This window comes from Dendrobates tinctorius, unplaced genomic scaffold, assembly GCF_039654945.1.
Source record: "Dendrobates tinctorius isolate UK_male_01 unplaced genomic scaffold, ASM3965494v1 ptg000048l, whole genome shotgun sequence".
NCBI classification, from domain to species: Eukaryota; Metazoa; Chordata; class Amphibia; order Anura; family Dendrobatidae; genus Dendrobates; species Dendrobates tinctorius.
The window spans coordinates 6257501-6277500 of NW_027361716.1; the positions used below are offsets into that span (position 1 = coordinate 6257501).

The following is a 20000-nucleotide window of genomic DNA, read 5'->3' on the forward strand; positions in this document are numbered from 1 at the left end:
TCTCAGTAAAATGCAAAAATCTGATTTAAAGTCATCATCATCAATGGGAACCATTCACAGTTTAAAGCTTTTCCCTCTTCATAATGTGGATTTGGAGTCAGTCAGCTCCAAAAACATCCTTAAAAATAATCCGAAAATGCTGAGAAGACTGAACACAATCATTTCCAAGTAAAAAAGACTTGATGTTCATTTGATCAGGCTTTGGAGCGTCTATTAACCATCTCAAGTTTCCAAAAATGTCCAGCGGTTAACTGAAATTACCATATCAATCTTCAGATGTTTTTCACTTTGAACAGCTCCATACCTATAATACAAGTCAACGGTTAGGTTCGAAAGACCCTATAAAGGGTCCTGATTGACTTTTGTGTGCTACAAAAAAAGCCACAAAACACATTCAAAAGACGCCGGAAAGAATTTTTAGAAAAACACCACCAAAAATGTTTATAAGGCACTTTAGGAAATTCTGGAAAACACAAGAAAAGATGGCTTAGAGAAAAATCAAAAACACTTCCTGAAGCCATTTTGGTTTCAAAAACCTTGTCAGATTCACCCACTTGGAAAGAGTGTTATGTGAATATTGACTCAAGTCACAGAGTATGAGATTGCTTCGTATGACATAGACAATGAGTGACAGACAATTTTAATTTTTGCTAATCCTACTTGATTGACAGCTTTGACCATGGTATTCCATGAATCCTTGAACTCTTTTTTTGTCTTTTATTATGTGTATTTTAAATTGCTTGTTTCATCATAAACATTGGGCATCATCGATCTGAGTGCAGATGGAAAAATCAAAATGTGTGCTCAGGTTCTATTGAGATTTCAACTCAGATCACTGGATCCAAAGTCCAGAGTGCTAACCATTACACCATGGAAACAACCATTACACAGTCATGGCTGCGGCTTGTTGTGCTGAATAAAGCATATGAAATCAGAACGATGGCGAAAACAGGCTCCAAAGCTGCAGTGCAAATCTGCAATCATACACAATGGTAAATTGATATCTTATAACCTTTCATTCCACAAATTTACCAACATTTCCACGATATCACAGCTAGCGCAGTTTGAAATGTTGATGAAAAGTGGCTAGTAAAAAGATTGCTGTATCTGTTACTTGGAAAAAGTGTGAAAAAAATAAATTGCAAAACTTATACTGTTAGAAAACTGTTCATCCAGTAGTCGATAAAGATTAGCATTGCATGGTAAAAGGCTTCATCTGAGAGATAATTTAAGGTTTGTGCAAATCAAAGTGCATGTCCCAGTCCATTAGCCAGGACAGCGGTCTGTGGCTGCTGGACAAGATCAAGAGAAAAACCTCTTACCTGATGGCACCCACGGTGCTTCTTTTGATTAGCGGCAAGTCGCACATGTAATGTTGCTACAGAATAGATTATCTAAAGAACAGTCAAAGATAAAGTCAGTTTGGTCCTAGAAACTCGCTCCATCACAGATCACTGTCATGGGGAATAGACTAGTAAACATGCAAATTGAACAACAAAGAAAAAAGGTCAAAAAGTTTTTGAAACATAGACGTAGTCAGCAGGATTTGAACCTGCGCGGGGAGACCCCAATGGAATTCTAGTCCATCGCCTTAACCACTCGGCCACGACTACTCGGACGGCAAGCTGTTATGAGTTTCACACATGTTTTCTAATAGCACCATGATCAAGCTCAGTGATCAACCCTCTGGAAGACATCTCAGAAAATGAAAAGAAAATACAAGGTCTCAGTAAAATGCAAAAATCTGATTTAAAGTCATCATCATCAATGGGAACCATTCACAGTTTAAAGCTTTTCCCTCTTCATAATGTGGATTTGGAATCAGTCAGCTCCAAAAACATCCTTAAAAATAATCCGAAAATGCTGAGAAGACTGAACACAATCATTTCCAAGTAAAAAAGACTTGATGTTCATTTGATCAGGCTTTGGAGCGTCTATTAACCATCTCAAGTTTCCAAAAATGTCCAGCGGTTAACTGAAATTACCATATCAATCTTCAGATGTTTTTCACTTTGAACAGCTCCATACCTATAATACAAGTCAAGGGTAAGGTTCGAAAGACCCTATAAAGGGTCCTGATTGACTTTTGTGTGCTACAAAAAAAGCCACAAAACACATTCAAAAGACGGCGAAAAGAATTTTTAGAAAAACACCACCAAAAATGTTTATAAGGCACTTTAGGAAATTCTGGAAAACACAAGAAAAGATGGCTTAGAGAAAAATCAAAAACACTTCCTGAAGCCATTTTGGCTTCAAATCCTTGTCAAATTAACCCACTTGGAAAGAGTGTTATGTGAATATTGACTCTATTCACAGAGTATGAGATTGCTTCGTATGACATAGACAATGAGTGACAGACAATTTTAATTTTTGCTAATCCTACTTGATTGACAGCTTTGACCATGGTATTCCATGAATCCTTGAACTCTTTTTTTGTCTTTTATTATGTGTATTTTAAATTGCTTGTTTCATCATAAACATTGGGCATCATCGATCTGAGTGCAGATGGAAAAATCAAAATGTGTGCTCAGGTTCTATTGAGATTTCAACTCAGATCACTGGATCCAAAGTCCAGAGTGCTAACCATTACACCATGGAAACAACCATGATGCAATCATGGCTGCGGCTTGTTTTGCTGAATAAAGCATATGAAATCAGAACGATGGCGAAAACAGGCTCCAAAGCTGCAGTGCAAATCTGCAATCATACACAATGGTAAATTGATATCTTATAACCTTTCATTCCACAAATTTACCAACATTTCCACGATATCACAGCTAGCGCAGTTTGAAATGTTGATGAAAAGTGGCTAGTAAAAAGATTGCTGTATCTGTTACTTGGAAAAAGTGTGAAAAAAATAAATTGCAAAACTTATACTGTTAGAAAACTGTTCATCCAGTAGTCGATAAAGATTAGCATTGCATGGTAAAAGGCTTCATCTGAGAGATAATTTAAGGTTTGTGCAAATCAAAGTGCATGTCCCAGTCCATTAGCCAGGACAGCGGTCTGTGGCTGCTGGACAAGATCAAGAGAAAAACCTCTTACCTGATGGCACCCACTTTGTTTCTTTTGATTGGCAACATGTCGCACATGTAATGTTGCTCCAGAATAGATTATCTAAAGAACAGTCAAAGATAATGTCAGTTTGGTCCTAGAAACTCGCTCCATCACAGATCACTGTCATGGGGAATAGACTAGTAAATATGCAAATTGAACAAAAAAGATAAAAGGTCAAAAAGTTATGGAAACATAGACGGCAGGATTTGAACCTGCGCGGGGAGACCCCAATGGATTTCAAGTCCATCGACTTAACCACTCGGCCACGTCTACTAGAATGTCAACCTGTTATGAGCTTCACACATGTTTTCTTATTAGAAAACTATTGCACCAAGTTATTGCACCATGATCACGCTCAGTGATCAACCCTCTGGAAGACATCTCAGAAAATGAAAAGAAAATACAAGGTCTCAGTAAAATACAAAAATCTGATTTAAAGTCATCATCAATGGGAACCATTCACAGTTTAAAGCTTTTCCCTCTTCATAATGTGGATTTGGAGTCAGTCAGCTCCAAAAACATCCTTAAAAATAATCCGAAAATGCTGAGAAGACTGAACATAATCATTTCCAAGTAAAAAAGACTTGATGTTCATTTGATCAGGCTTTGGAGCGTCTATTAACCATCTGAAGTTTCCAAAAAATGTCCAGCAGTTAACTGAAATTACCATATCAATCTTCAGCTGTTTTTCACTTTGAACAGCTCCATACCTATAATACAAGTCAAGGGTAAGGTTCGAAAGACCCTATAAAGGGTCCTGATTGACTTTTGTGTGCTACAAAAAAAGCCACAAAACACATTCAAAAGACGCCGAAAAGAATTTTTAGAAAAACACCACCAAAAATGTTTATAAGGCACTTTAGGAAATTCTGGAAAACACAAGAAAAGATGGCTTAGAGAAAAATCGAAAACACTTCCTGCAGCCATTTTGGCTTCAAATCCTTGTCAAATTAACCCACTTGGAAAGAGTGTTATGTGAATATTGACTCTATTCACAGAGTATGAGATTGTTTGGTATGACATAGACAATTTTAATTTTTGCTAATCCTACTTGATCCTAATCCTACTGCTTTGACGATGGTATTCCATGAATCCTTGAACTCTTTTTTTGTCTTTTATTATGTGGATTTTAAATTGCTTGTTTCATCATAAACATTGGGCATCGTCGATCTGAGTGCAGATGGAAAAATCGAAATGTGTGCCCAGGTTCTACTGAGATTTGAACTCAGATCACTGGATTCAAAGTCCAGAGTGCTGGATTCAAAGTTCCACCATGGAACCAACCATGAAGCAATCATGGCTGCGGCTTGTTTTGCTGAATAAAGCATATGAAATCGTGAACGATGGCGAAAACAGGCTCCAAAGCTGCAGTGCAAATCTGCAATCATACACAATGGTAAATTGATATCTTATAACCTTTCATTCCACAAATTTACCAACATTTCCACGATATCACAGCTAGCGCAGTTTGAAATGTTGATGAAAAGTGGCTAGTAAAAAGATTGCTGTATCTGTTACTTGGAAAAAGTGTGAAAAAAATAAATTGCAAAACTTATACTGTTAGAAAACTGTTCATCCAGTAGTCGATAAAGATTAGCATTGCATGGTAAAAGGCTTCATCTGAGAGATAATTTAAGGTTTGTGCAAATCAAAGTGCATGTCCCAGTCCATGAGCCAGGACTGTGGTCTGTGGCTGCTGGACAAGATCGAGAGAAAAACCTCTTACCTGATGGCACCCACAGTGCTTCTTTTGATTAGCAGCAATTCGCACATGTAATGTTGCTCCAGAATAGATTATCTAAAGAACAGTCAAAGATAAAGTCAGTTTGGTCCTAGAAACTCGCTCCATCACAGATCACTGTCATGGGGAATAGACTAGTAAACATGCAAATTGAACAACAAAGATAAAAGGTCAAAAAGTTATTTTAAACATAGATGTAGTCGGCAGGATTTGCACCTGCGTGGGGAGACCCCAATGGATTTCTAGCCCATCGCCTTAACCACTCGGCCACGACTACTCAGACATCTACCTGTTATGAGCTTCACACATGTTTTCTAATAGCACCATGATCAAGCTCAGTGATCAACCCTCTGGAAGACATCTCAGAAAATGAAAAGAAAATACAAGGTCTCAGTAAAATGCAAAAATCTGATTTAAAGTCATCATCAATGGGAACCATTCACAGTTTAAAGCTTTTCCCTCTTCATAATGTGGATTTGGAGTCAGTCAGCTCCAAAAACATCCTTAAAAATAATCCGAAAATGCTGAGAAGACTGAACATAATCATTTCCAAGTAAAAAAGACTTGATGTTCATTTGATCAGGCTTTGGAGCGTCTATTAACCATCTCAAGTTTCCAAAAATGTCCAGCGGTTAACTGAAATTACCATATCAATCTTCAGCTGTTTTTCACTTTGAACAGCTCCATACCTATAATACAAGTCAAGGGTAAGGTTCGAAAGACCCTATAAAGGGTCCTGATTGACTTTTGTGTGCTACAAAAAAAGCCACAAAACACATTCAAAAGACGCCGAAAAGAATTTTTAGAAAAACACCACCAAAAATGTTTATAAGGCACTTTAGGAAATTCTGGAAAACACAAGAAAAGATGGCTTAGAGAAAAATCAAAAACACTTCCTGAAGCCATTTTGGCTTCAAATCCTTGTCAGATTCACCCACTTGGAAAGAGTGTTATGTGAATATTGACTCAAGTCACAGAGTATGAGATTGCTTGGTATGACATAGACAATGAGTGACATAGACAATTTTAATTTTTGCTAATCCTACTTGATTGACTGCTTTGACCATGGTATTCCATGAATCCTTGAACTCTTTCTTTGTCTTTTATTATGTGGATTTTAAATTGCTTGTTTCATCATAAACATTGGGCATCGTCGATCTGAGTGCAGATGGAAAAATCGAAATGTGTGCCCAGGTTCTACTGAGATTTGAACTCAGATCACTGGATTCAAAGTCCAGAGTGCTAACCATTACACCATGGAACCAACCAAGACGCAATCATGGCTGTGGCTTGTTTTGCTAAATAAAGCATATGAAATCGTGAACGATGGCGAAAACAGGCTCCAAAGCTGCAGTGCAAATCTGCAATCATACACAATGGTAAATTGATATCTTATAACCTTTCATTCCACAAATTTACCAACATTTCCACGATATCACAGCTAGCGCAGTTTGAAATGTTGATGAAAAGTGGCTAGTAAAAAGATTGCTGTATCTGTTACTTGGAAAAAGTGTGAAAAAAATAAATTGCAAAACTTATACTGTTAGAAAACTGTTCATCCAGTAGTCGATAAAGATTAGCATTGCATGGTAAAAGGCTTCATCTGAGAGATAATTTAAGGTTTGTGCAAATCAAAGTGCATGTCCCAGTCCATTAGCCAGGACAGCGGTCTGTGGCTGCTGGACAAGATCGAGAGAAAAACCTCTTACCTGATGGCACCCACGGTGCTTCTTTTGATTAGCGGCAAGTCGCACATGTAATGTTGCTCCAGAATAGATTATCTAAAGAACAGTCAAAGATAACGTCAGTTTGGTCCTAGAAACTCGCTCCATCACAGATCACTGTCATGGGGAATAGACTAGTATACATGCAAATTGCTTGGTATGACATAGACAATTAGTGACATAGACAATTTTAATTTTTGCTATTCCTACTTGATTGACTGCTTTGACCATGGTATTCCATGAATCCTTGAACTCTTTTTTTGTCTTTTATTATGTGGATTTTAAATTGCTTGTTTCATCATAAACATTGGGCATCGTCGATCTGAGTGCAGATGGAAAAATCGAAATGTGTGCCCAGGTTCTACTGAGATTTGAACTCAGATCACTGGATTCAAAGTCCAGAGTGCTAACCATTACACCATGGAACCAACCAAGACGCAATCATGGCTGCGGCTTGTTTTGCTGAATAAAGCATATGAAATCGTGAACGATGGCGAAAACAGGCTCCAAAGCTGCAGTGCAAATCTGCAATCATACACAATGGTAAATTGATATCTTATAACCTTTCATTCCACAAATTTACCAACATTTCCACGATATCACAGCTAGCGCAGTTTGAAATGTTGATGAAAAGTGGCTAGTAAAAAGATTGCTGTATCTGTTACTTGGAAAAAGTGTGAAAAAAATAAATTGCAAAACTTATACTGTTAGAAAACTGTTCATCCAGTAGTCGATAAAGATTAGCATTGCATGGTAAAAGGCTTCATCTGAGAGATAATTTAACCCCTTACCTACAATTGACGTAATATTCCGTCCATGTCACCATGGACCTAATTACCATGGACGGAATATTACGTCATCGCGATCAGAGGCGCCCACGTGGTGAGCGCCGCTGATCGCGGCCGAGTGTCAGCTAATTATCATAGCTGACACCCGGCACAATGTGTCAGGGGTGGTCACGGACCGCCCCCGACACGTTAACCCCTTGCACACCGCGATCAAACGCGATCGCGGTGTACCGGGGGTTAAAGGGAAGCATCGGCAGGGAGGGGGCTCCCTCCGTGCTTCCCTGAGCCCCCCACAGCAGCGCAATGTGCAGCGCTGCTGCGGGGGGCTCCTTTCCTCCAGGCCCCCGAATCCAAGATGGCGACGGGGGCCTTCGGGGGCCTGAGGAAGCTGGCTTCCTCAGTGCCTGCAAAGCGCAGGCATGAGGAAGCCTTCAGCAGTGCCTGTGTCAGATCGCTGATCTGTCACAGTGATCTGTGATGTGACAGATCAGCGATCTGTCACAGGACAGTGATGTCCCACCTGGGACAAGGTAATAAAGTAAAAAAAAAAAAAAAAGTGTTAAAAATAATTAAAAAAAAAAAAATATTCCCCAATAAATCCATTTTTTCAAAATAAAAAAAACAAAAACAATAAAAGTACACATATTTGGTATCGCCGCGTCCGTAATGACCTGCCCTATAAAACTGTCCCATTAGTTAACCCCTTTAGCGAACCCCTTAAAAAATAAAAATAAAAAACGAAGCAAAAAATAATGATTTATTATCATACCACCGAACAAAAAGTGCAATAACGCGCGATCAAAAAGACGTATATAAATATGCATGGTACCGCTGAAAACGTCATCTTGTCCCGCAAAAAACGAGCCATCATACAGTATCATCCGCAAAAAAATAAAAAAGTTATAGCTCGCAGAATAAAGCGATACAAAAATAATTATTTTTTATATAAAATTGTTTTCATTGCAAAAAACCGACAAAACATAAAAAACGACCTAAATGAGGATTGCTGTAACCGTACTGACCCGAAGAATAAAAACGCGTTATCAATTTTACCGCACGCGGAACGGTGTAAACGCACCCCCCCAAAAGAAATTCATGAAACACTGTTTTTTGTTCATTCTGCGCCCCCAAAATCAGAATAAAAAGCGATCAAAAAATGTCACGTGCCCGAAAATGGTACCAATAAAAACGTCAACTCGTCCCGCAAAAAATAAGACCTCACATGACTCGGTGGGTCAAAATACGGAAAAATTATAGCTCACAATATGTGGTGATGCAAAAACTATTTTTTACAATAAAAAGCGTCTTTTAGCGTGCGACAGCCGCCAAACATAAAAACCGCCATAAATCGTAAATCAAACCCCCCGATATCACCCCCTTAGTTAGGGAAAAATAATAAAATAAAAAAAATGTATTTATTTCCATTTTCCCGCTAGGGCTAGGGCTAGGGTTAGGGCTAGGGTTAGGGCTAGGGTTAGGGCTAGGGCTCAGATTAGGGTTAGGGGTGTGTTGAGGTTAGGGTTGGAGTTATAATTGGGGGTTTCCACTGTTTGGGCACATCAGGTGCTCTCCAAAGGCAACATGGCGTCTGATCTCAATTCCAGCCAATTCTGTGTTGAAAAAGTCAAATGGTGCTCCTTCCCTTCCAAGCTCTGCCATGTGCCCAAACAGTGTTTTACCCCCACATGTAGGGTATCAGCCTACTCAGGACAAATTACAAAACAACTTTTGGGGTCCAATTTCTCCTGTTACCCTTAGGAAAATAAAAAATTGGGGGCAAAAATATAATTTTGCGGAAAAAAATGTTTTTTTTATTTTCACGCCCAGGCGTTATAAACTTCTGTGAAGCACTTGGGGGTTCAAAGTGCTCTCCACACATCTAGATAAGCTCCGTGGGGGGTCTAGTTTCCAAAATGGGGTCACTTGTGGGGAGTTTCAATAGTTTAGGTACATCAGGGGCTCTCCAAACGCACATGACACCCGCAGACCAATCCATCAAAGTCTGCATTCCAAAACGTCACTACTTCCCTTCCGAGCCCCGACGTGTGCCCATACAGTAGTTTTCTCCCACATATGAGGTATCAGCGTACTCAGGACAAATTGGACAACAACTTTTGGGGTTCAATTTCTCCTGTTACCCTTGGGAAAATAAAAAAATGGGGACTAAAAGATGATGTTTGTGGAAAAAATACGATTTTTTTATTTTCACGCCCGGACGTTATAAACTTCAGTGAAGCACTGGGGGGTTCAAAGTGCTCACCACACATCTAGATAAGTTCCTTGGGGGGTCTAGTTTCCAAAATGGTGTCATTTGTGGGGGGTTTCTACTGTTTTGGTACATCAGGGGCTTTCCTAACGCGACATGGTGTCCGATCTCAATTCCAGCCAAAAACGTCAAATGGCGCTGCTTCCCTTCCGAGCTCTGCCATGCGCCCAAATAGTGGTTTACACCCACATGTGGGGTATCAGCGTACTCAGGATAAATTGCACAATATCTTTTAGGGTCCTGTTACTTTTGGGAAAATAAGAATTGAGGGTGAAGAGATCATTTTTGTGGAAAAAATATGATTTTTTAATTGTACTGCTGTACGTTATAAACTTCTGTGAAGCCCTTGGGGGTTCAAAGTTCTCACCACACATCTAGATAAGTTCCTTGGGGGGTCTAGATTCCAAAATGGTGTCATTTGTGGGGGGTTTCCACTGTTTTGGTACATCAGGGGTTTTCCAATCGTGACATGGTGTCCGATCTCAATTCTAGCCAAAAACGTCAAATGGCGCTGCTTCCCTTCCGAGCTCTGCTATGCGCCCAAATAGTCATTTACACCCACATATGGGGTATCAGCGTACTCAGGACAAATTGCACAATAACTTTTAGGGTCCTGTTACCCTTGGAAAAATAAAAATTGGGGGTGAAAAGATCATTTTTGTGGAAAAAATATGATTTTTTAATTGTACCGCTGTACGTTATAAATTTCTGTGAAGCCCTTGTGGGTTCAAAGTTCTCACCACATATCTAGATAAGTTCCTTGGGGGGTCTAGTTTCCAAAATGGGGTCACTTGGGGGGTTTCCACTGTTTAGGTACATCAGGGGCTCTCCAAACGCGACATGGCGTCCGATCTGAATTCCAGCCAATTTTGCATTGAAAAAGTCAAACAGTGCTCCTTCCCTACTGAGGTCTGCCATGCGCCGAAACAGTGGTTCCCCCCCACATATCAGGTATCAGCGTACTCAGGACAAATTGCACAATAACTTTTGCAGTCCAATTTCTCCTGTTACCCTTGGTAAAATAAAGAAAATTGAACCTGAAGTATTTTTTTTGTGAAAAAAAGCTAAATGTTCATTTTTTTTTTAATATTCAAAAAATTCCTGTGACGCACCTAAAGGGTTAATAAACTTCGTGAATGTGGTTTTAAGCACCTTAAGGGGTGCAGTTTTTAGAATGGTGTCACTTTTGGGTATTTTCTATCATATAGACCCCTCAAAGTGGCTTCAAATGTGAAGTGGTCCCTAAAAATAAAATGGTGTTGCAAAAATGAGAAATCGCTGGTCAATTTTTAACCCTTATAACTTCCTAACAAAAAAAAATTTTGGATCCAAAATTGTGCTGATGTAAAGTAAACATGTGGGAAATGTTATGTATTAAGTTTTTTGTGTGCCGTATCGCTGTGATTTAAGGGCATAAAAATTCAAAGTTGGAAAATTGCGAAATTTTCAAAATTTTCACCAAATTTCCGTTTTTTTCACAAATAAACGCAAGTTATTTGAATGCAATTTTACCACTACCATGAAGTACAATATGTCACGAGAAAACAATGTCAGAATCACCGGGATCCATGAAAGCGTTCCAGTGTTATGACCTCATAAAGGTACAGTGGTCAGAATTGTAAAAATTGGCCCGGGAGTTAACGTGCAAACCACCCTTGGTAGTGAAGGGGTTAAGGTTTGTGCAAATCAAAGTGCATGTCCCAGTCCATTAGCCAGGACAGCGGTCTGTGGCTGCTGGACAAGATCGAGAGAAAAACCTCTTACCTGATGGCACCCACGGTGCTTCTTTTGATTAGCGGCAAGTCGCACATGTAATGTTGCTCCAGAATAGATTATCTAAAGAACAGTCAAAGATAACATCAGTTTGGTCCTAGAAACTCGCTCCATCACAGATCACTGTCATGGGGAATAGACTAGTAAACATGCAAATTGAACAACAAAGATAAAAGGTCAAAAAGTTATTGAAACATAGACGTAGTCGGCAGGATTTGAACCTGCGCAGGGAGACCCCAATGGATTTCAAGTCCATCGCCTTAACCACTCGGCCACGACTAGTCGGACGTCAACCTGTTATGAGCTTCACACATGTTTTCTAATAGCACCATGATCACGCTCAGTGATCAACCCTCTGGAAGACATCTCAGAAAATGAAACGAAAATACAAGGTCTCAGTAAAATGCAAAAATCTGATTTAAAGTCATCATCAATGGGAACCATTCACAGTTTAAAGCTTTTCCCTCTTCATAATGTGGATTTGGAGTCAGTCAGCTCCAAAAACATCCTTAAAAATAATCCGAAAATGCTGAGAAGACTGAAAATAATCATTTCCAAGTAAAATAGACTTGATGTTCATTTGATCAGGCTTTGGAGCATCTATTAACCATCTCAAGTTTCCAAAAATGTCCAGCGGTTAACTGAAATTACCATATCAATCTTCAGATGTTTTTCACTTTGAACAGCTCCATACCTATAATACAAGTCAACGGTAAGGTTCGAAAGACCCTATAAAGGGTCCTGATTGACTTTTGTGTGCTACAAAAAAAGCCACAAAACACATTCAAAAGACGCCGAAAAGAATTTTTAGAAAAACACCACCAAAAATGTTTATAAGGCACTTTAGGAAATTCTGGAAAACACAAGAAAAGATGGCTTAGAGAAAAATCAAAAACACTTCCTGAAGCCATTTTGGCTTCAAATCCTTGTCAGATTCACCCACTTGGAAAGAGTGTTATGTGAATATTGACTCAAGTCACAGAGTATGAGATTGCTTCGTATGACATAGACAATGAGTGACAGACAATTTTAATTTTTGCTAATCCTACTTGATTGACAGCTTTGACCATGGTATTCCATGAATCCTTGAACTCTTTTTTTGTCTTTTATTATGTGTATTTTAAATTGCTTGTTTCATCATAAACATTGGGCATCGTCGATCTGAGTGCAGATGGAAAAATCAAAATGTGTGCTCAGGTTCTATTGAGATTTCAACTCAGATCACTGGATCCAAAGTCCAGAGAGCTAACCATTACACCATGGAACCAACCATGAAGCAATCATGGCTGCGGCTTGTTTTGCTGAATAAAGCATATGAAATCGTGAACGATGGCGAAAACAGGCTCCAAAGCTGCAGTGCAAATCTGCAATCATACACAATGGTAAATTGATATCTTATAACCTTTCATTCCACAAATTTACCAACATTTCCACGATATCACAGCTAGCGCAGTTTGAAATGTTGATGAAAAGTGGCTAGTAAAAAGATTGCTGTAACTGTTACTTGGAAAAAGTGTGAAAAAAATAAATTGCAAAACTTATACTGTTAGAAAACTGTTCATCCAGTAGTCGATAAAGATTAGCATTGCATGGTAAAAGGCTTCATCTGAGAGATAATTTAAGGTTTGTGCAAATCAAAGTGCATGTCCCAGTCCATTAGCCAGGACAGCGGTCTGTGGCTGCTGGACAAGATCAAGAGAAAAACCTCTTACCTGATGGCACCCACGGTGTTTCTTTTGATTGGCGACAAGTCGCACATGTAATGTTGCTCCAGAATAGATTATCTAAAGAACAGTCAAAGATAAAGTCAGTTTGGTCCTAGAAACTCGCTCCATCACATATCACTGTCATGGGGAATAGACTAGTAAATATGCAAATTGAAAAAAAAAGATAAAAGGTCAAAAAGTTATGGAATCATAGACGGCAGGATTTGAACCTGCGCGGGGAGACCCCAATGGATTTCAAGTCCATCGCCTTAACCACTAGTCCACGACTACTCGGATGTCAAGCTGTTATGAGCTTCACACATGTTTTCTTATTAGAAAACTATTGCACCAAGTTATTGCACCATGATCACGCTCAGTGATCAACCCTCTGGAAGACATCTCAGAAAATGAAAAGAAAATACAAGGTCTCAGTAAAATACAAAAATCTGATTTAAAGTCATCATCAATGGGAACCATTCACAGTTTAAAGCTTTTCCCTCTTCATAATGTGGATTTGGAGTCAGTCAGCTCCAAAAACATCCTTAAAAATAATCCGAAAATGCTGAGAAGACTGAACATAATCATTTCCAAGTAAAAAAGACTTGATGTTCATTTGATCAGGCTTTGGAGCGTCTATTAACCATCTGAAGTTTCCAAAAATGTCCAGCAGTTAACTGAAATTACCATATCAATCTTCAGCTGTTTTTCACTTTGAACGGCTCCATACCTATAATACAAGTCAAGGGTAATTTTCGAAAGACCCTATAAAGGGTCCTGATTGACTTTTGTGTGCTACAAAAAAAGCCACAAAACACATTCAAAAGACGCCGCAAAGAATATTTAGAAAAACACCACCAAAAATGTTTATAAGGCACTTTAGGAAATTCTGGAAAACACAAGAAAAGATGGCTTAGAGAAAAATCAAAAACACTTCCTGAAGCCATTTTGGCTTCAAATCCTTGTCAGATTCAGCAACTTGGAAAGAGTGTTATGTGAATATTGACTCAAGTCACAGAGTATGACATAGACAATGAGTGATATAGACAATTTTAATTTTTGCTAATCCTACTTGATTGACAGCTTTGATCATGGTATTCCATGAATCCTTGAACTCTTTTTTTGTCTTTTATTATGTGGATTTTAAATTGCTTGTTTCATCATAAACATTCTGCATCGTCGATCTGAGTGCACATGGAAAAATTGAAATGTGTGCCCAGGTTCCACGGAGATTTGAACTCAGATCACTGGATTCAAAGTGCAGAGAGCTAACCATTACACCATGGAACCAACCATGACTCAGTCATTGCTGCGGCTTGTTGTGCTGAATAAAGCATATGAAATCGTGAACGATGGCGAAAACAGGCTCCAAAGCTGCAGTGCAAATCTGCAATCATACACAATGATAAATTGATATCTTATAACCTTTCATTCCACAAATTTACCAACATTTCCACGATATCACAGTTAGCGCAGTTTGAAATGTTGATGAAAAGTGGCTAGTAAAAAGATTGCTGTATCTGTTACTTGGAAAAAGTGTGAAAAACATAAATTGCAAAAATTATACTGTTAGAAAACTGTTCATCCAGTAGTCGATAAAGATTAGCATTGCATGGTAAAAGGCTTCATCTGAGAGATAATTTAAGGTTTGTACAAATCAAAGTGCATGTCCCAGTCCATTAGCCAGGACAGCGGTCTGTGGCTGCTGGACAAGATCAAGAGAAAAACCTCTTACCTGATGGCACCCACGGTGCTTCTTTTGATTAGCGGCAAGTCGCACATGTAATGTTGCTCCAGAATAGATTATCTAAAGAACAGTCAAAGATAAAGTCAGTTTGGTCCTAGAAACTCGCTCCATCACAGATCACTGTCATGGGGAATAGACTAGTAAACACGCAAATTGAACAACAAAGATAAAAGGTCAAAAAGTTAGTGAAACATAGACGTAGTCGGCAGAATTTGAACCTGCGCGGGGAGACCCCAATGGATTTCTAGTACATCGCCTTAACCACTCGGCCACGACTTACTCAGACATCAAGCTTTTATGAGTTTCACACATGTTTTCTAATAGCACCATGATCAAGCTCAGTGATCAACCCACTGGAAGACATCTCAGAAAATGAAAAGAAAATACAAGGTCTCAGTAAAATGCAAAAATCGGATTTAAAGTCATCATCAATGGGAACCATTCACAGTTTAAAGCTTTTCCCTCTTCATAATGTGGATTTGGAGTCAGTCAGCTCCAAAAACATCCTTAAAAATAATCCAAAAATGCTGAGAAGACTGAACATAATCATTTCCAAGTAAAAAAGACTTGATGTTCATTTGATCAGGCTTTGGAGCGTCTATTAACCATCTCAAGCTTCCAAAAATGTCCAGCGGTTAACTGAAATTACCATATCAATCTTCAGCTGTTTTTCACTTTGAACAGCTCCATACCTATAATACAAGTCAACGGTAAGGTTCGAAAGACCGTATAAAGGGTCCTGATTGACTTTTGTGTGCTACAAAAAAAGGCACAAAACACATTCAAAAGACGCCGAAAAGAATTTTTAGAAAAACACCACCAAAAATGTTTATAAGGCACTTTAGGAAATTCTGGAAAACACAAGAAAAGAAGGCTTAGAGAAAAATTAAAAAAAAACTTCCTGAAGCCATTTTGGCTTCAAATCCTTGTCAGATTCACCCACTTGGAAAGAGTGTTATGTGAATATTGACTCAAGTCACAGAGTATGAGATTGCTTGGTATGACATAGACAATGAGTGATATAGACAATTTTAATTTTTGCTAATCCTACTTGATTGACAGCTTTGATCATGGTATTCCATGAATCCTTGAACCCTTTTTTTGTCTTTTATTATGTGGATTTTAAATTGCATGTTTCATCATAAACATTGGGCATCGTCGATCTGAGTGCACATGGAAAAATAGAAATGTGTGCCCAGGTTCCACTGAGATTTGAACTCAGATCACTGGATTCAAAGTCCAGAGTGCTAACGATTACACCATGGAACCAACCATGACTCCGCCACTTAAAAAAAAAAAGTCCCTAGTCTCACTTTATGCCATTGCTGTGTGGGAATTTCCCACGCAGCAATGGCATAAAGTGAGACTAGGGACTTTTTTTTTTTTAAGTGGCGGAGGAATACAGTGCGGAAGGATACCTACCTTCCGTCATTGGATTCCTGCAGCCCGTAGAGAACGGCAGCATCATCTGATGCTGCAGTTCTCTACCCAAGATCGTCGTGGGACACACTCGTGGACTGCTTCGGATCGTGGGTGAGTATTTTTGTGGTTTGTTATGTTAATATTTATTCCGGAAAAGACAATGGCTTCAGGGAACAATGTGACAAGTATTGGTAAGTATGTTACTCTATGTTATATGTACTGTATGTCTATGTATGTATTGTATGAATGTATTGTATGTATGTAGTATATATGTTGTATGTATGTAGCATGTAGTATGTATGTAGTATGTATGTAGCATGCATGTAGCATGTAGTATATATGTATCATGTAGTATATATGTAGTATGTATGTAGCATGCATGTAGTATATATGTAGTATGTATGTAGCATGTATGTAGTATGTATGTGGTATGTATGTAGCATTAGTATGTATGTAGCATGCATGTAGTATATATGTAGTATGTATGTAGCATGTAGTATGTATGTAGTATGTATGTAGCATGTATGTAGCATGTAGTATGTATGTAGTATGTATGTAGCATGTAGCATGCATGTAGCATGCATGTAGTATGTATGTAGTATGTATGTAGTATGTATGTAGCATGCATGTAGCATGCATGTAGTATGTATGTAGCATGCAGTATGTATGTAGCATGTATGTAGTATATATGTAGTATGTATGTAGCATGTAGTATATATGTAGCATGTAGTATGTATGTAGCATGCATGTAGTATATATGTAGTATGTATGTAGCATGTAGTATGTATGTAGCATGCATGTAGTATATATGTAGTATGTATGTAGCATGTAGTATGTATGTAGCATGTAGTATGTATGTAGCATGTAGTATGTATGTAGCATGCATGTAGTATGTATGTAGCATGTAGTATGTGTGTAGCATGCATGTAGTACATATGTAGTATGTATGTAGCATGTAGTATGTATGTAGCATGCATGTAGTATATATGTAGTATGTATGTAGCATGTAGTATGTATGTAGCATGTAGTATGTATGTAGCATGCATGTAGTATGTATGTAGCATGCATGTAGTATGTATGTAGCATGTAGTATGTATGTAGCATGCATGTAGTATATATGTAGTATGTATGTAGCATGCATGTAGTATATATGTAGTATGTATGTAGCATGTAGTATGTATGTAGCATGCATGTAGTATATATGTAGTATGTATGTAGCATGTAGTATGTAGCATGTAGTATGTATGTAGCATGCATGTAGTATGTATGTAGCATGCATGTAGTATGTATGTAGCATGTAGTATGTATGTAGCATGCATGTAGTATATATGTAGTATGTATGTAGCATGTAGTATGTATGTAGCATGTAGTATGTATGTAGCATGCATGTAGTATATATGTAGTATGTATGTAGCATGTATGTAGCATGTAGTATGTATGTAGCATGCATGTAGTATGTATGTATGTAGTATTTTTTTTTTTTTTTTTTAACATTTAACACATTAGCCGGATGATGGGACTACTACTGTCCCATCATTGGCTAATGTGTCAATCACTGTCATGGTAGCAGGCATCGCCAGATGGGACTTGTAGTCCCATTGGACGATGCTTGCACAGACCCCCGGACATCAGTACAGCCCCTCGGCAGGCCGGCACAGACCCCCGGCAGGCCGGTACAGACCCTCACAGGGTGCACAGACCACCGGCAGGCCGGCACAGCCCCCTGGCAGGCCGGTACAGACCCCCACAGGGTGCACAGACCACCGGCAGGCCGGCACAGCCCCCCGGCAGGCCGGTACAGACCCCCACAGGGTGCACAGACCACCGGCAGGCCGGCACAGCCCCCCGGCAGGCCGGTACAGACCCCGGGCAGTCCACACAGCCCCACGGCAGGCCGGCAGAGACCCCCGGAAGGCCCGAAATGACGGCGCATCATGATGCGCACACACCGCGCATCATGATGACGTCAGGCTGTCAATCAACTTGGAACTTCCGATTCCGATGCCGAATTCCGATATTGAAAAAATATCGGAAGTAGGTATCGGAATTCCGATACAGCAAGTATCGGCCGATACCCGATACTTGCGGTATCGGAATGCTCAACACTAGTCATCATCAATGGGAACCATTCACAGTTTAAAGCTTTTCCCTCTTCATAATGTGGATTTGGAGTCAGTCAGCTCCAAAAACATACTTAAAAATAATCCAAAAATGCTGAGAAGACTGAACATAATCATTTCCAAGTAAAAAAGACTTGATGTTCATTTGATCAGGCTGTGGAGCGTCTATTAACCATCTCAAGTTTCCAAAAATGTCCAGCGGTTAACTGAAATTACCATATCAATCTTCAGCTGTTTTTCACTTTGAACAGCTCCATACCTATAATACAAGTCAACGGTAAGGTTCGAAAGACCCTATAAAGGGTCCTGATTGACTTTTGTGTGCTACAAAAAAAGCCACAAAACACATTCAAAAGACGCCGAAAAGAATTTTTAGAAAAACACCACCAAAAATGTTTATAAGGCACTTTAGGAAATTCTGGAAAACACAAGAAAAGATGGCTTAGAGAAAAATCAAAAACACTTCCTGAAGCCATTTTGGCTTCAAATCCTTGTCAGATTCACCCACTTGGAAAGAGTGTTATGTGAATATTGACTCAAGTCACAGAGTATGAGATTGCTTGGTATGACATAGACAATGAGTGACATAGACAATTTTAATTTTTGCTAATCCTACTTGATTGACAGCTTTGACCATGGTATTCCATGAATCCTTGAACTCTTTTTTTGTCTTTTATTATGTGGATTTTAAATTGCTTGTTTCATCATAAACATTGGGCATCGTCGATCTGAGTGCAGATGGAAAAATTGAAATGTGTGCCCAGGTTCCACTGAGATTTGAATTCAGATCACAGGATTCAAAGTCCAGAGTGCTAACCATTACACCATGGAACCAACCATTACACAGTCATGGCTGCGGCTTGTTGTGCTGAATAAAGCATATGAAATCGTGAACGATGGCGAAAACAGGCTCCAAAGCTGCAGTGCAAATCTGCAATCATACACAATGGTAAATTGATATCTTATAACCTTTCATTCCACAAATTTACCAACATTTCCACGATATCACAGCTAGGACAGTTTGAAATGTTGATGAAAAGTGGCTAGTAAAAAGATTGCTGTATCTGTTACTTGGAAAAAGTGTGAAAAAAATAAATTGCAAAACTTATACTGTTAGAAAACTGTTCATCCAGTAGTTGATAAAGATTAGCATTGCATGGTAAAAGGCTTCATCTGAGAGATAATTTAAGGTTTGTGCAAATCAAAGTGCATGTCCCAGTCCATTAGCCAGGACAGCGGTCTGTGGCTGCTGGACAAGATCAAGAGAAAAACCTCTTACCTGATGGCACCCACGGTGCTTCTTTTGATTAGCGGCAAGTCGCACATGTAATGTTGCTCCAGAATAGATTATCTAAAGAACAGTCAAAGATAAAGTCAGTTTGGTCCTAGAAACTCGCTCCATCACAGATCACTGTCATAGGGAATAGACTAGTAAACACGCAAATTGAACAACAAAGATAAAAGGTCAAAAAGTTAGTGAAACATAGACGTAGTCGGCAGAATTTGAACCTGCGCGGGGAGACCCCAATGGATTTCTAGTACATCGCCTTAACCACTCGGCCACGACTTACTCAGACGTCAAGATTTTATGAGTTTCACACATGTTTTCTAATAGCACCATGATCAAGCTCAGTGATCAACCCACTGGAAGACATCTCA

General features: G+C 39.1%; 9 non-coding genes across 9 annotated transcripts; all 9 read right to left on the minus strand.

Annotated features, from left to right (window-relative positions):
* Window positions 1-1531: 1531 nt before the first annotated feature.
* Window positions 1532-1613, minus strand: TRNAS-AGA (transfer RNA serine (anticodon AGA)). Its single transcript has one exon. It is a non-coding gene; the product is annotated as a tRNA-Ser (tRNA).
* Window positions 1614-3248: 1635 nt separating this feature from the next.
* TRNAS-UGA (transfer RNA serine (anticodon UGA)) lies at window positions 3249-3330 on the minus strand. Its single transcript has one exon. It is a non-coding gene; the product is annotated as a tRNA-Ser (tRNA).
* Window positions 3331-4993: 1663 nt separating this feature from the next.
* On the minus strand, window positions 4994-5075 carry TRNAS-AGA (transfer RNA serine (anticodon AGA)). Its single transcript has one exon. It is a non-coding gene; the product is annotated as a tRNA-Ser (tRNA).
* A 915-nt stretch (window positions 5076-5990) lies between these two features.
* TRNAQ-UUG (transfer RNA glutamine (anticodon UUG)) lies at window positions 5991-6062 on the minus strand. The gene has a single exon. It is a non-coding gene; the product is annotated as a tRNA-Gln (tRNA).
* An 816-nt stretch (window positions 6063-6878) lies between these two features.
* TRNAQ-UUG (transfer RNA glutamine (anticodon UUG)) lies at window positions 6879-6950 on the minus strand. Its single transcript has one exon. It is a non-coding gene; the product is annotated as a tRNA-Gln (tRNA).
* A 4599-nt stretch (window positions 6951-11549) lies between these two features.
* On the minus strand, window positions 11550-11631 carry TRNAS-UGA (transfer RNA serine (anticodon UGA)). The gene has a single exon. It is a non-coding gene; the product is annotated as a tRNA-Ser (tRNA).
* Window positions 11632-13264: 1633 nt separating this feature from the next.
* Window positions 13265-13346, minus strand: TRNAS-UGA (transfer RNA serine (anticodon UGA)). The gene has a single exon. It is a non-coding gene; the product is annotated as a tRNA-Ser (tRNA).
* A 2650-nt stretch (window positions 13347-15996) lies between these two features.
* On the minus strand, window positions 15997-16068 carry TRNAQ-UUG (transfer RNA glutamine (anticodon UUG)). The gene has a single exon. It is a non-coding gene; the product is annotated as a tRNA-Gln (tRNA).
* Window positions 16069-19103: 3035 nt separating this feature from the next.
* TRNAQ-UUG (transfer RNA glutamine (anticodon UUG)) lies at window positions 19104-19175 on the minus strand. Its single transcript has one exon. It is a non-coding gene; the product is annotated as a tRNA-Gln (tRNA).
* Window positions 19176-20000: the final 825 nt, after the last annotated feature.